General features: G+C 41.1%; 1 long non-coding RNA gene across 1 annotated transcript; it reads left to right on the top strand.

Annotated features, from left to right (window-relative positions):
* Positions 1–3,657: 3,657 nt before the first annotated feature.
* LOC134582905 (uncharacterized) lies at positions 3,658–13,619 on the top strand. The gene is made up of 4 exons (XR_010086288.1): positions 3,658–3,718; positions 7,533–7,619; positions 8,792–8,904; positions 13,501–13,619. It is a non-coding gene; the product is annotated as an uncharacterized LOC134582905 (long non-coding RNA).
* The last annotated feature ends 4,012 nt before the right edge of the window (positions 13,620–17,631 follow it).

Below are 17,631 nucleotides of genomic sequence, written 5' to 3'. Positions count from 1 at the left end.
TGCAATAAATAGAGTGATTTGTTTTGTTTTATTTATTTTATAAGCAGGAGCACAGCTGGATTGGGAATAGGGGCTGCCCATTCAATGGCTAACAGTGAATTATGGGAAGTGTAGTCCATCAGTCGCTGCAAGATCTGAATGTAAATCAGGGCCAGGACTTAATTATCTATGTGTCAAAATGCAGGGAATCTGAGGCCGATAAATTACGATCATGGAATCAATTATGTGTTCAAATGGGAAAACGTTAGAAAACCAGGCTTAGTTAAAAACATCTAACTGTTATGTTCTCAGATTCAGCCAAACAGGGAGTAAACATGGTTCAAGGAGCATAGAAATCACTGCTGTCAGTTCAGGAACAAGCTGCCGGAAAAATCTAGGACACTGGCATCGTGTGATCGTTGCCATAGTGATTCCAAAAGCTGTATTTCTTAATAGGCTTTTTACCCAGGAAAGCAAATGTGGCAGTCAGCTGTTTGTATCCTGTCACTGTGCGTCACCACAAATGGCAACTAAATGGGACACGTCGTTAATAGCAATTAGTCTTCAGCGAGTCTTTCAAATTATCCCTGATATTAACTACAAATGCCTTCTGTAACTGGCACAGAGTACCGAAATCCTATAAATCAATTTAATATATGTTGACAGAGCCAAGCCCAGGGAATCATAACCACACAGTTCTTATTTGTTTTAGATCTTATTAATCATTTGTCTTAATTGCCTACAAATAGGAAGAACATTGGCTTCTCTATTAGTGAGTTTTAAGCACTGATCTTCGAAAGGACATTTAATTATTATTTTTTATTGTAAGTAAATTCCAAGTGCTCTTACCCGGTGTCGGCGGATATTATACATTTGGTACAGGGTTAGCAAAGACCTAGAAAATGTGGGGAGGGTTCTTCCAATGGGGTTTATAGTCACAAGGGGTTGTAGGTGTTTACAAACGAACCATCTGGAACTGGTAAAAAGACTTGTTTTATCGCACAATCATTGGTTACCTTTAGATCAAGTTTGTGAGATAAAAACCAAGAATATGAGAACTCTGAGAACGGGCAAAAGCTTAGAGAAACTCCGTAACTTGCCCTTCGCTGAGTCCCCGCTCAGGTCTCAAAATTGTGTTTGGTCACCTGTGCCATTACAGAGAGAGAACATATACCATGCAGATGCACATGTACTTACTTATTCATAACATTGAATTATTGAGGATCTGCTTCCTTAAATATACACAGAATATCCAGAAGAAAAGTATTAGAATGTTCCTATAGTGAATGCCAACTGTCTGGTCCGTCATTGGAAGACATTGGCTTTTGTTTACGCGTGCCTTGACTGTTAATGGACCAGTTTTGTTTACTGTCTCAATACCCAGTTGGCATTCAGAGGGAGCCCACTGGCAGCAAATCACTTAAGTAAGAATCCAATGTTTTGTGATTGCCTAGAACCCCTAACCAGCTATTGTCTCCAATTACCACTGAAATAAAACTGGAGCAGCACATTGAACAATGGTGGTCCTTCCAAAACAGGGTAAGCAGGAAGTCAGGAGAGCCACTTCCTTGGCATGATGAGCCTTATTCATCAGTAGCCAAAAACGGCAACAATTTGTTCCTTTTTGTTTGCTTGTTTCTCTTACTTAAATGACTTTAAATTGAGAAGATTTAGTAAATTCCGTTCCAAATTAACCTTAATAGGGTAGATTAATCGAGTCAAAAACAGGTGCTATTCTGGGGTAGAGTAAATGTACATTTATGAAAAAGATGTATTTGTGTAACTCTGTATTTTCACTACCGTTTTTGGACTGAAATGCTAAGTTTCAGTTCCCAAACATGGAAGTCTGCTCAGTATATGTTTAGGAAGTGAAACAATGGTTTTCTCCTTTATTACACGTACACACAATATTTCTCATTCGCAGTCTGCACCCAAACACTTTATATTTTGACTTAACCCCAGCCAATTATTGTATACATATGAAACCAAGGGACGGCACTCACATGAACATGCATACAATATAAGGGTGCTGCTGGACCTCATTCCAGGGCCCTATTTAACCTTGATCTACAGAGAGTCCCAGTAAGGAAGCATTTCCCAAGAAAGTGGATTAATCTCATAAGATCAGGAATTAGGTAGCTAGAGTAGGACCTGCTAAGAATGGGGTACATTGACATTGTGGCAGGCTTATACATTAACTAAACCCAAATTACGTTTGCCTAAATTAAGTGTTTTTAAATAAAACCATTAAAATCTGTGAGCATTGAAGTTGCTATTTAGTGAATAAGTGTGGGGTGTTCCCAATATGCAGTGGTTAGTACCTACCAAAAGAGGTGCAAGGAAAGACAACCGGTGAAACTGCGTCAGGGTCGTGGGCGCTCAAAGCTCATTGACGCACATGGGGAAAGAAAGCTAGATCGTCTGTTCCGATCACACAGAAGAGCTACTAAAAAGCTCAAATTGCTGAAAAATGTGATGGTGGCCATGATAGAAAGGTGTCGGAGCACACAGTGCGTCGCGGTTTGTTGTGTATGCGGTTGCGTAACTGCAGACTGGTCAGAGTGCCCATGATGGCCTCTGTCCACTGCTTAAAGCACCCTAAATGGTTACATCAGAACTGGACCATGGAGCAATGGAAGAAGGTTGCATTGTCTGATGAATCAGGCTTTCTTTAAGATCAAGTGGGTGGCTGGGTGAATGTGTGTTGTTTACCTGGGAAAGACATGGCCGCAGGATGCACTATGGGAAGAAGGCAGGCCAGCGGAAGCAGTGTTATGGTTTGAGCAATGTTCTGCTGGGAAACCTAGGGTCCTGGCATTCATGTGGATGTTCCTCTGACAAGTACCACCTACCTAGAGATTGTTCCAGGCTACGTACACCCCTTCATGGCAATGGTGTTCCCTGAATCTGATTAAACAGAGGTTTTATGGAATCCACGACGAATCATCAGAGCTGTTTTGGCAGCACGAGGGGAATCTACATGTTATTAATTAACATTGTGTGCTTTATTGTGACACATCTATATATATATATATATATATATATAAATAGATATATTGGGCATATATGAAATGTTAACAAATTAAACTTTCTCACATCAAAACAATTTATTTTGATAATGCTTAATCGAGTGGATTTCAAGCTTATTAGAGTTATAAATTCAAGAGAGCAACCCAAATCTGTAAAGTATACACAAAACCCAATATTTATGTATTAATAAAAAGAGGAATCCAAAATGCATTAATTTCTAATGTCAGATTGTTCCTACTTCATTTTAGATCTAGAGCCCCTCCACCCCTCCCCAAGAAAGGTTACTTATTTCTAATCTACTCCAGCAGTGAAACTGTCTCCTCGCCACAGCTCTGCACCGCTTTTGGGAGATTGTCACTCATGATAATCTAATGGCCAATCAAGTGCTTTGTGATAATCTCCTAGCCAATCCAATGCGTCTCACAGAGAAGCTTTGGGACACAGGGCGCTCGTGCGACAGTTACATTAAAACCTCTATTTTTCTATGAGAAGCACTCACTTCTGTTTCGAGCGAGCACTCAACGTGAGTGAAAAAGGCATTCCTTCTGGCTTGCTGCATGATAGCTAGTTGGTGTTAGCCAGTGGCATCACTACGGGGGGGGGGAGGAGGGGAGGAAGGGTCACAGAGAGCAGCGCAGGGGAGAGACAGAGAGAGGAAGCTCAGCTCTGCACAGAGTGTGGGGGGAATGAGGCATCCAGGCAGCTACAGGTAAGTGTAAGTCAATGTGTGTGGGGCAGTCTGTGTGTGTGTGTGTGGGGGTCAGTCTGTGTGTGTATGGGTCAGTGTGTGGGGGGGTCAGCCTGTGAGTGTGTGGGGGGTCAGTCTGTGTGTATGTGGTGTGTTTGTATGGGTCAGACTGTGTGTGTGTTTTTTTGTGTGTCAATGGGTATGGCAAGGTCAGTCTGTGTGTGTGTGGGGGTCAGTCTGTGTGTGTATGGGTCAGTGTGTGGGGGGGTCAGTCTGTGTGTGTGTATAGGTCTGTGTGTGTGTGGGGGGGTCAGTCTGTGTGTGTGTGTGTGGTGTGTTTGTATGGGTCAGTCTGTGTGTGTGGGGTTTTGTCTGTGTGTATGGGTATGGAGAGGTCAGTCTGTGTGTATAGATCGGTCTGTGTGTGTGGCGGGGGAGTCAGTCTGTGTGTGTGTGGGGGATCAGTCTGTGTCTGTGTGTGTATGGGTGTGGAGGTGTCAGTCTGTGTGTGTAATCAGTCTGGGCCAATATGAGCGAGTGCGCTGGATTGTGTATTTTGTATGTTATATACACACGTTTTATAACTGCCCCCCTACTTTTGTCCCTGGCCCTTATGTGTTAGTTAGAGAAAAAGAGTTTAACAAATGTATAGACAATGTCACATTATATTTTATAAATAAGAATGTCCTCTACTCCTTTTTAGGGGAGCCTAGCTTGTGGGCAACAGGGCCACGTGTATTGGTTAATAAAAAGAGGGACAAAATAGAGGATTTATACCACTAGGTGGCAGCAGGCTCCAGTAAATGTGTTCAATACAAACAGATATGGCTAAAAAGGAAATAATAGTCTGATAGCAACATCAAGGAATATTGGGGCAATGTAAGATTAGAGATACAGAGAAGAGGGGGGGGAGCATTCTCTTATGGCCAGAATTCTATAAATGGGTGTCTCAGGCTGACGGTCCCTGGTCCCCATTCACCCTAGGCAGCGATCAGTCCGGACAGTTACCTGCTGGGTGCCCACTATACACAGGCTATTCCAGATTGTGGGGCCATGCTACAATTGGTTCTACTGATCCAAACGGTGCTCTTGCCTCCGCATACCTCTCAAGATTTTCAAACGACAACAGAAACAATTTCTATTTAGGGGTGTGGGTGTGGCCTGGGGTAGGCTGTTCGGAGAATATTTTAAGGTGATTTACTATTAAAAATGTATACAACTAAAATGTAATTGCGACCAAGAACAATGTCTCTTATTCACACAGACTGATATCTAAATACATTAATAAAGACACATTACTGGGAGTATTATTGCTGTGGAGCTCTCTTATACACTCAGACACATTACTGGGAGTATTATTGCTGTGGAGCTCTGTTATACACACAGACACATTACTGGGAGTATTATTGCTGTGGAGCTCTGTTATACACTCAGACACATTACTGGGAGTATTATTGCTGTGGGGTTCTGTTATACACTCAGACACATTACTGGGAGTATTATTGCTGTGGAGCTCTGTTATACACTCAGACACATTACTGGGAGTATTATTGCTGTGGAGCTCTGTTATACACTCAGACACATTACTGGGAGTATTATTGCTGTGGAGCTCTGTTATACACTCAGACACATTACTGGGAGTATTATTGCTGTGGGGCTCTGTTATACACTCAGACACATTACTGGGAGTATTATTACTGTGGAGCTCTGTTATACACTCAGACACATTACTGTGAGTATTATTGCTGTGGAGCTCTGTTATACACTCAGACACATTACTGGGAGTATTATTACTGGGGAGCTCTGTTATACACTCAGACACATTACTGGGAGTATTATTGCTGTGGAGCTCTGTTATACACTCAGACACATTACTGGGAGTATTATTGCTGTGGAGCTCTGTTATACACTCAGACACATTACTGGGAGTATTATTACTGTGGAGCTATGTTATACACTCAGACACATTACTGGGAGTATTATTACTGTGGAGCTCTGTTATACACTCAGACACATTACTGGGAGTATTATTACTGTGGAGCTCTGTTATACACTCAGACACATTACTGGGAGTATTATTACTGGGGAGCTCTGTTATACACTCAGACACATTACTGGGAGTATTATTGCCGTGGAGCTCTGTTATACACTCACACACATTACTGGGAGTATTATTACTGTGGAGCTCTGTTATACACTCAGACACATTACTGGGAGTATTATTGCTGTGGAGCTCTGTTATACATTCAGACACATTACTGGGAGTATTATTGCTGTGGAGCTCTGTTATACACTCAGACACATTACTGGGAGTATTATTACTGTGGAGCTCTGTTATACACTCACACATTACTGGGAGTATTATTGCTGTGGAGCTCTGTTATACACTCAGACACATTACTGGGAGTATTATTGCTGTGGAGCTCTGTTATACATTCAGACACATTACTGGGAGTATTATTGCTGTGGAGCTCTGTTATACACTCAGGCACATTACTGGGAGTATTAATGCTGTGGAGCTCTGTTATACACTCAGACACATTACTGGGAGTATTATTGCTGTGGAGCTCTGTTATACACTCAGGCACATTACTGGGAGTATTAATGATGCGGAGCTCTGTTATACACTCAGACACATTACTGGGAGTATTATTACTGTGGAGCTCTGTTATACACTCACACATTACTGGGAGTATTAATGCTGTGGAGCTCTGTTATACACTCAGACACATTACTGGGAGTATTATTGCTGTGGAGCTCTGTTATACACTCAGACACATTACTGGGAGTATGAATGCTGTGGAGCTCTGTTATACACTCAGACACATTACTGGGAGTATTATTGCTGTGGAGCTCTGTTATACACTCAGACACATTACTGGGAGTATTATTGCTGCGGAGCTCTGTTATACACTCAGACCCATTACTGGGAGTATTATTGCTGTGGAGCTCTGTTATACACTCAGACATATTACTGGGAGTATGAATGCTGTGGAGCTCTGTTATACACTCAGGCACATTACTGGGAGTATTATTGCTGTGGAGCTCTGTTATACACTCAGACACATTACTGGGAGTATTATTGCTGTGGAGCTCTGTTATACACTCAGACACATTACTGGGAGTGTTATTGCTGGGGAGCTCTGTTATACACTGAGACACATTACTGTGAGTATTATTGCTGTGGAGCTCTGTTATACACTCACACACATTACTGGGAGTATTATTGCTGTGGAGCTCTGTTATACACTCAGACACATTACTGGGAGTATTATTGCTGTGGAGCTCTGTGATAAACTCAGACACACCAACAATATGGAGCTTCTAGGAAAGGACATTATAATAGAAAAGAGGGATTTTGGGTCCTAAATAGAGACTGTCCCTCCTAAATAGGGGAACTTGGGAGGTAAGGCTTAATATGTAACCCTCACAGACACTGTCACAGATTGTAGGGCTGAGCAGGACTGTAGCAGAGAATCTTCATGTTCCTTTGCCGGTCTGTCTGGGGTACTCCGGCTCTTACACGAGCAGCGAGCAAGGTGAATGTAGATTGGGTGGGATATGACTTTAAAATTCACTTGGAATTCTTGGCATTTCTTACTTTCACTAATAACCTTGTATCTCGGCATCCAATTCAATTCCCAGCAAGGACGATTCGTGCTTTTTGAGATCAATACCATTAAGCTGGGAAGAGATATTGAAATAGCAGGACTTTTTTTTTCTTTTTAAACAAGAATGAACCATCAACGGTTAAATATTATCGTAATGATCCTCTTAGTCTGGAACAGATGACGTTCTGAGACTCAATGTAACTTTTTTCATTTTTCCTCTGCAGCACTCCGGTGGGTGTCCCTGGAAAACCTGTGGGAGTCATGTTGGCCCCACTAACTGCACATCTATTACATCACGGCGTGCTGAGCTGGTGAGTGATGTCAGAAAATCCTACAGTTTCCATTGTGGAGAACCGGCTTTAAAGGGACACTATAGTCACCTGAACAACTTCAGCTTAATGAGGTTGTTCAGGTGAGAACTATAGCTCCCTGCAGTCTCTCATGTAAACACTGTATTTTCTGAGAAAATACAGTGTTTACATTGAAAGCTAGGGACACCTCAAGTTGCAGTCACTCAGAGTGAACCAGAGGGACTTCGGAGTTGATGATGATGATGATCCCCATAATATGCCTCCATCCACTCAGATCTGCTGTCAGCAGAGCACAGGGCAGCACTGTGCACAGCATCCTGTGATTCAGTATCTCCTCTCTCTGCATGCAGACACTGAACTTTCCTCATAGAGATTCATTGATTCAATGTATCTCTATGAGGAGATGCTGATTGGCCAGGGCTGTGTTTGAATCATGCTGGCTCTGCCCCTGATCTGCCTCTTTGTCAGTCTCAGCCAATCCTATGGGGAAGCACTGTGATTGGATCAGGCTACCACATGTCAGCAGACTGCTTGTTTTTCTGAGTCTAACATCATGGAGTGTTACAGCTTCTGGCTTGAATACAGTAAGATTTTTACTATATTTATTGAGGCATGAGGGGCCAAGGGGGGCTAGATGGTGATTTTAACACTATAGGTTCAGGAATACATGTTTGTGTTCCTGACCCTATAGTGATCCTTTAATTAAAGCAAGGTCAATGTATTACTCTAGGACTTACAATGAGTATCGTTAAATTGAGTAATGACATTGAGGTTCAAGGATTCTATTAACTGGTCCCAAACATTAGCAATAAATCCCAAATAAATCAATGATTATTGCGTTCTTACTTGCACCACTTATAGAATTGTAATACACTAGAAATAGTGCTGCTTGGACTTTAACTTCTTCCCTCCAGTTGACCTGATACAAAGTAAGCAGTTTGTGTACATGGATCAGGAATGTCTGTTCATAGTTCTCGAACTTTTGGTTTACAATTCCAATAATTCTCCTCCACGTGCCGAGAACTTAATTCCTTCTGTGTAAACTCATAGCTTATGGCACCTTATAGTTCAGTGTGTAGGTTCACAAAGTAACGAGCACAATGTATGTACCCCTATGGCACCGGTAGCTTTATCTAATCTCCCACTATCTGCTCCAACTGCGGTTCTTGCAGTAACCACATCTGGAAAGCTACGGCGGTATGACACGTTTCACCTGATCGCAAGATTCTTCACGCTACGGGGGACATGACGTATTTAATTAAATATAAAGGTTTGCATTAGAAATGTAAGTAGTGGATGCTTTAGTTTTAGTGCTGTGTCTTTGTCTCTCTTAGCGGAGTGAATTGCTGTGTTTAAGTCCTTCCCAGCCAGGGGCGCTGCTGAGTGTCTGTACATTTTATCTACGTGTGTTACTGTAAACACAAAAATAGCAAAGGAAAGGTAAAGAGCTGGACATGAGACCGAAGGCAGCAAACTCTAAATCCGGGGACCCCTCTAAGCCCTAACAAGAAGGAAACATAGTATAAACAACAGGTTGCGCCTATATGAAAAAACTAAAAAAACTAATCACTGAATGAAAAAGGGAAAAAAAGTAGAAAAGTATAGAATATATAAAATGAAATAAATATATTCATATAAAAGGAATAACATACCAACGATCTATGCTTATTATTATCTTAACGCAATCTTACCATTTAGCCTGTTTAGCATGTTCTATGTTATAAAATATAAAATTGTGCTGTCTACCGCAAGCCATGTTGACCACTACTTTTAATGCGCCTGCTATAGCTGTTGTGGCTCTGCAGGATTATATGCCATGTATATTCATATGCACAAGAAAAATAAAGAATGTAAAAAAAAAAAAAAAAAAAAAAAGGAATAACATAAAGTCCAATCCTTTGTACTGTGTGTTACTGTGTTTGTGTCTCTGTAAGCTGTGTATCAGTGTTAATTTTGGCAGCAAATTTCAATTTAGTTTTAGTCATAGTCTTTTGACTAAAATGCCGTCATCTGAATTGTTTTAGTTGACTAAATCTGACGAAAATTAGTAGTCTGCGAAATTAGTGTATGTTGCTGTGTTAAGGTGTTTGTGTCTCTGGAAGCTGTGTATGTTGCTGTGTTATGGTTTTTGTGTCTCTGGAAGCTGTGTATGTTGCGGTGTTATGGTGTTTGCATCTCTGTAAGTTGTGTATGTTGCTGTGTTATGGTGTTTGCGTCTTTGTAAGTTGTGTATGTTGCTGTGTTATGGTGTTTGCTTCTCTGTAAGCTGTGTGTGCTGCTGTGTCATGGTATTTGTTTGTGTCTCTGGAAGCTGTGTATGTTGCTGTTGTGGTGTTTGTGTCTCTGGAAGCTGTGTGTGCTGCTGAGTTTCTGTACCTCTTAGCCAGGCGGGCATGGTACTGGCAGTGCGGGCTGTCTCTGTACTAGTTGCTCTCTCATACAGAGATGTATGTGTTTGAGCTATTATGTGCATTTTTCTTCCTGTCATGCAGAATACATGTCCACCTCATAATTCTATTCTCTCCTTGCCCACCTCCCTCTCTTATTCTCAGTTTATTTTTGTAAATATATATTTAGTAAAGAATACAATCGAGTGAAGGGAGCGACATTACGAAAAATGACCCACGTAGTAAGTGGTCAGTTTTACAGAATATACCCACGTTTAAAGTAAAGTACCCAAGAAAAGCTGATATAGTTAATAGAACATTAAGAATGTGTCACATCCTGATAGTATGATATGAAACGTATACGCTCACAGTGAAGTGAATTGTAAAATCAGTAGGAGCAGGGAAAAGAAAAACCCGTAAATAGTGATGTCGTGAACATAACATTTTCAGTCCGCGAACTTCCGCAAATGTTCGCAAACCGGGCGAACCGCCATAGACTTCAGTAGGCAGGCGAATTTTAAAACCCACAGGGACTCTATCTGGCCACAATAGTGGTTGGGGGGGGGGGGAGGAGACCTACTCTCCTTCCCCACCCCTGGGCGGCGGGTGGGGGCCATAAAGATAATGAGGGGGGGGGACCTACTGTCCTCCCCCTGTCCGGCACCCACCCCTGGGCGGCGGGTGGGGGCCATAATGATAATGAGGGGGGGGACCTACTGTCCTCGCCCCCACCCCTGGGCAGCGGGTGGGGGTCATAAAGGTAATGAGGGGGGGACCTACTGTCCTCCCCCGCCCTGGGCGGCGGGTGGGGGCCATAAAGATAATGAGGGGGGGACCTATTGTCCCCCCCGGCCCCCACCCCTGAGCGGTGGGTGGGGGCCCTAAATACAAAGGGGGGGGGGACCCTAGTCACCCCTCCCCCCCAAAAAAAATTATCTTTCTACCTACCCCCCTCACCCTAAAAATAATGAGGGGGAGACCTTTTACTAAAAACCTGTAAAAACAAAAATTAGATAAAAACAACTTACCATTCGATGTTTTCTTTCTTCTAAAATCTTATTTTTTCAGCCCCCAAAAAGGCCAAACAAAAAAACCATAATAACCGATGCAATAAAAAACAAACAAACAAAAAAAAAAAAAACGAGCGCACAGAAAAAAAAATCCATGTTCACCCATGGAGGGCTCCGCGCAGACTAAGCTCTGCAGGGCGGGGGAAGGCTTATAAAGCCTTGCCACGCCCTACAATTAGGCTAAGAACACTGATTGGCTGGTTTAAGCCAATCAGAGTGCTCTTTGTCATTTTACACAGCGTGGTAAAATTCCAAAGAACTTTCCCACGCTGTGTAAAATGACACAGAGCACTGTGATTGGATGGCTTGAAATCCATCCAATCACAGTGCTCTGTGTCATTTTACACAGTGTGGGAAAATTTTACTTTCCCACGCTGTGTAAAATGACACAGAGCACTGTGATTGGATGGATTTCAAGCCATCCAATCACACTGCTCTGTGTCATGTTTTTTTATTTGGCCTTTTTGGGGGCTGAAAAAAGATTGTTTTTATCAAATTTTTTTTTTTTTTTTTTACAGGTTTTTAGTTAAAGGTCCCCCCCTCATTATTTTTAGGGTGAGGGGGGTAGGTAGGGAGATAATTTTTTTGGGGAGGTAGGGGTGACTAGGGTCCCCCCCTATTGGTATTTAGGGCCCCCACCCGCTCAGGGAGGGGGGGGACCCTTTTGTTTTTTTTTTTACAGTGAGCAGCCACAGGCCCCTACTAATTTTTACTTAGTATTAGTACATTTGGCCACAAAAAAAAAAGAAAAATAGGGGGCGGACCGAACATCGCATATGTTCGCCATCTGTGGCGAACACGAACACGCTATGTTCGCCAGGAACTATTCGCCTGCGAACCGTTCGGGACATCACTACCCGTAAATTGGAGAATTTTTGCAGTTCAGCAATCTTGATTTAAAATATAAAATTCACTTTGATAAACAGACCTTCCTAGGTCCAGTTGTTCCAAATCTTCTCAAAAATGTTTTTTAATTTTTGGAGAATAAAGCCTGCTTTACATGTTTTTCTTATCCTGTATAATTTCTAGGATGTCATTATAGAGAATCTGGTGAAGATTATCCCAGTATTGGGGTACAGCCTGCAGTAGAATGTGATTTAGTAGTTTGGTGAAGAGTCTCGGAACCTTGATTTGTTACAGAGCAGTGCATTGCCAGTTATGGAGAAACTATGGACGATGTGTTTAAATTAAGTATTTTTACTACTCTCCATCTAAATTACACAACCTTTTCCCGGATACACCTGGTACTAGCTTGAAATGCACCTAACCTGGTGTGTCTTTAGCCCACGCTTGGTGGCATTGCTGGCTGATCCAGAAGTACTGGATAGGTTACCACTCTACAGGTTGGTATGGGAGCTGTGGGTAAAGTTTATGGAAGACCAATAAAATGCCCCCTGTCCAAATAGGAGCAGTGCTATCCCGACCCCCTACTTACCCCAGGGTTGAGATATACACATAGGGAGATCTAACCCCCCTTCCCAGGCACACTATAAAGATGCTCATTGAATAGAACATCCCTCGTTTCCCAAATCCAACTAATCGCTACCACCCAATACTGGTCCTTCCTATCCACTCCTCTCCTCCGGTTTCTCCCTCCTCTCCTCTCCTCCAGTTTCCCCACTCTGCTGACACCCGAATGACACTATAGGACCTGATGTAACCAACCTGGTCACACCGATCTCGTCGTTAACGGTTACTGGGTCTCCACCACGTCACAATGTAACATTCTACCATGCTAAGATGTTTAGACCTGGTGTTTTCTGTTAGTTCAACACTTTTTTAATCCTGACATGTCAATACACAATACATTTCCAACCATACTATTGACTTCCCCTATTTGTTGGCTGCAACAGACGATTGTAATAGCCCCTGAACCTTTTGCATAATGCGCCCTCAGGGACATATGTCATTCACATCTAACGTGATGTCACTTACGACATGACTCACACTTTTGACTCTGTATAAACAGCTACTATACAGACCTGAAGAACACAACTGTAACCCTCATTGTGATGTATTGTCTCACCATGTAACTATTCTTCATTTTACTCCTGATCTATGTAACGACAGCCAACCCCTATGTGATTTGATCTAATGTCATGGTATTGTCCATCTTTGTATTTACAAAAAAAATAGGTATTTTTTTCAATGCAATATTCCAGATTATTACAGAGTGCTGTGTGGATGGAAATAGGATTGGTGGGAGTACAAGGTGTTTGTAGGGGCAAGACTTTGTGTTACTTTTAATTGTTGTGGTTTAACTTAGCGTAGATATACATGTAGCGATGCCATCCTGCCGTTCAACTTTTGCAGATGAAGAACATAGAGTACAATTGGTTTGGGTGGTCTATGTATAAAATATTCAAACGGGAGAATTTTTTGATATATGAATTAATACTCCTTTTCATGCATGGCACACTCCAGGTCCATAAAGGTGAAGACAAGCCTGCAGTCCACAATCTACAAGGGGCAGCTGCTCTGCTCGCCACCCTGGGACTCCCTCAAGACGCTCTAAAACACCAGGACCCTGTGCAGCTGCTCTGGCTCCCCCATGGATGGATGGATCCCGGTGTTGGTAGCAGAGTTTACCCCGAGACAGCCCGCACAGGCCTCATACACGGCAATTACTTCCAGAGTCCTCTGAGGGGATGAATTGTCCTTGCCTAATGTGGCTTTCAACAGATTGTTTATTACTGGTTTCTGTTTTAACATTATTTTATTTATTTTACATTTAGTGCACATTTTACTTACATTACACCTCATCAGCTCGATTGGTCTACAGATCAAATATATTACCCCCCCCCCCCCCCCCCCCCCGCCTCATTGTAGTAAAGAAGAGCAGCCAATTTGTGGCCTGCTCTAGCGAGGCATAAAATGTAACGGCTCCTCAATACACTAGCTATACATACATATATATATATATATATATATATTCTGGAAGTATTATAGAGCAGCTTTCGATGTTGGTCGTACTAAGAGCAAGTTTTACTCAAAAAAAAAAATCAATTAATTGTTTGTTATGCAAAATTCATGTTATGAGTATTTTTCTGCTCACACGATTTTGTAAACAATTCACTGTATTGCCTACATGTAATGTCATTTGATTTTCTTTGTCAAATAATTTTTATTAAAGTTTTGACATAATATAATGATAGTAATAACAATATTACTAAAATATATGTATTAATAAGAAAACATTTATCTTAAAAAGTGTATATTCCGTTACAACAAAACATGACATTTGCCTATAGTATAAAACCAAAACATTTGCTATTATAGTGTAGTTATATTGAAAAATTTACCAATACAAATAAGTAATAAATAAATAAAATATTTATTTTGGTCGGATGTTAAATTATATTATAACAGATATATTCCCCTCCCATCATGACCATTTATGTTTTAGTACACCAAGTTTTTTAGTTGCATTACGAAATATCAATTCACAACTTTTACTATCAAATACATAATTTAAAACGTATTTTACATCAGGGATGATGTCACACTTCCAATAACGTGGGATAGTAGATGTGGCTGCAATTAATAGGTGACCAAGCACAACTTTCTTAGTATTCGATATGTTGTTGGGGAATATTTTACGCAAACAAATTACAGGATAAAGAGTTAATATAGTGTCTGTAATGATATTAGTTAATTTATGCATAGAATTCCAAAAGATTAAAATTTAAGGCAATCCCAAAAGATATATGTTAAGGAACCTACCTGTCCACAGCCTCTCCAACATAGGTCTGATTGGAATAGTCTAGCAGGGTTGAGATACCATCGATGTATTATTTTAAAATGTTTTTTTTAATAAGATCGTGCATTGAGTTATTCTTTTTAACAATAATGAGAGACAGCACCATTCTTCTAAAGTGATTTAAATATCTAATTCCCTTTCCCATTTTTACAGTGTGTCTAAATTATAATTTGTAATAAAAAGAGTGTGTAGGGAACTGCACTCACTCCCATCAGTCTGAGCCAGGGTGCTTTAACTGTACCGGAAAAAAACACCAGATTCCCAAATTTGTAAAGAAATCTAGGTCCAGGCACATCTTGGTTCAAAAATAGGCACTTTGCTGTGGTTCCAATGAAAGTGACTATTTTTGAACCAAGGAGTGCCTGGACCTAGATTTCTTTATAAAATTATAATTTGTGTCTTCAGAAAAGTGAGTGTAAAATGTTTCCGACCAGGATCTGAACGATAGATTATTTCTAAATTTGTTTTATTTAGATTCGGATTCTGGTTTAGAAAGTCCAAAGTGATTGCTAATTAGACTAACAATTTTATAATGTAAATGAGCATCTAATTCATATACATTTTATATTTCTATACATCTTTGAATTGGGGAAATAGAATGAGAGTTTTTTTTATAAAAGTATATAATATGAGTGATGGAATGTGTCTTCAAGTAGTTTAAATTTGGAAGGTCAGAAATCAAGTGATAAGGGAGTGTCTATGGACCAATTGGTATTAGCCTGAATTTATTTTGTATAAAGTGCCCCAAACTTTTATAGTAATTTTGTTGAGGGAAATAAATAATTTGGGGTCTCTGTGAAGTGGGTAACCATAATACGTCACTAATTGAGTAAGGAAGTATCTTGGTCGCCTCCATCTTTAGCCATGTGGAGGTTCCTTTTCTAAATTAAATTTTAAAGCTGCAGCAGCATTGAAACAGTGAGCAAAATTTTGTAAAACCATACCTCCTCTATCTTTAGGTTGTTGTAATACAAAAAGACTAATTGTACTAGGTTTACGATTCCAGAGGAATGTCAAAAGGGTAGAGTTTGTGCCGGAATTAAGTGAATTACCGTGTCATATATGTGCTTCTCCTATGACAATTTTTTTTCCTTTCTGTAACATTATGCATTTACCTCAATAAAAAAGGGATTGACAAAAGTGCAGAGTGTACCTTCTTAAAGAACGATATGGGAATAGTAAGGGGAATTGCTCTCAGAAAGTATAACATTTTGGGGACTACAGTCATTTTTATTTAATTAATGCGGCACTATCATGGCCGAATCCAGTTTTCTTTTTAACCCCCCTCAACTCCACTACATCTAATTGTCCCTCTAGTTACCCCCCAAATGCCCTTAAGCCCCCCATACTACCTATTTTGTAATCTTTATTTTCTGCCCGGACATAGGTACTGGGCGCCGCCATCTTTGTGTGGGTAGATGAGGTCCCTGTGGCATACGTCATCTGTCCACACTAGACAGTGCTGTGAAATCCCCGCTGATGCCCAATTAAACACTTAGGAATTCTCTACGGGAATTTCGTCAATTCATTCGTCAGAAAAACAAAGTAATGAATAGAAATTTCAGACGAACAAACAAACATCGAATAGCGCAGTTCCCTTCTTGTAAAATAAAAAAATAGAAGCGACGAGAAGCGGCTAAGTCCACCCCCCCCCATACCCTCCCTCACTCTATAGGGGGTCAATATGACCCCCATAATAGCATAAGGGAGATTGAAATCTAGTAGGGGCATGTCTACTAAACAGTGAGCAGCCTCTGGCTACTCACTGTTGTAAAAAAAAAAAAAAAAAACACCCCCCAACCAGCGGCCCCTATTTAGGGCCATCTATTAACTAGTTTGGGGGGACACACATAGTGGCTCCCCAGCCCCCACCCGTGCCCTGCAAGTGGGGGCTATGCAAATAAACGGGGGTTATAGGGTCACCCTTTGCCCCCACCCATGAGCGGCGGGTGGGGGCCCTAAATGAAAATGGGGAGGGGCCTATTGTCCTCCTCCCCCCCGGCCCTTACCCATAGGCGACGGGTGGGGGCTAAATGTAAAAATACCCCCCCCAGGTAACTAGGGATCCCCAAGCCCTTTTTTATTATAATTTTTTTTAACAGTTGTTTACTAGACATGTCCCTACTCGCGGCATAGCGAGTAAGGGCAGATTAATATCACTAATACTAAGTAATCTTTACTTTTTGGTAGCTAGCTTCCTGATACCGTGGGAAATAGAGAACTATCTACTAAGCGGCTGCAAGAATAGGATCGGAATTTCATTAAATCTAATTACATTTTGAACCGACCAAATACAGTTTTAACATGAATGAACAAACTGTTCTCATTCTGTTAGGACAAAATTCAGTAGTTTCGCCGGCGTTCTGTCTAAATGACAGGACGTTTGGGAATACTGACCGGAAGCATCGCGAGATCACGGAAATGAAGCACACTTTGCTCCTCCGCTGGTCATAGATGGTCAAGCGTAGAAAAATACATAAGACAAAGTAGTTCCTACTTTGTCTTATATTTTAAAGAAAACTAGAGCAGACAGGAAGAAATGAAGAACAGATCCTGAGAGAGGGAGAGAAGAGGAAGCAATTAAAGAAAGGTAAGTTCGCATTGACAGTGCCACTTTAACCCCTTAAGGACACATGACATGTGTGACATGTCATGATTCTCTTTTATTCCAGAAGTTTGGTACTTAAGAGGTTAAGTCTCCCTAGCCATGATATTTCTAGACTAGACCAAGATTTCTTCTTTTAATATGAGTCAAATTTTTCCAGGTTGTTAACTATACATCTTTTTTGCACAGG

The sequence above is a fragment of the Pelobates fuscus genome, chromosome 13 (assembly GCF_036172605.1).
Source record: "Pelobates fuscus isolate aPelFus1 chromosome 13, aPelFus1.pri, whole genome shotgun sequence".
Lineage (NCBI taxonomy): Eukaryota > Metazoa > Chordata > Amphibia > Anura > Pelobatidae > Pelobates > Pelobates fuscus.
This window is presented reverse-complemented; position numbering and strand designations above follow the sequence as displayed.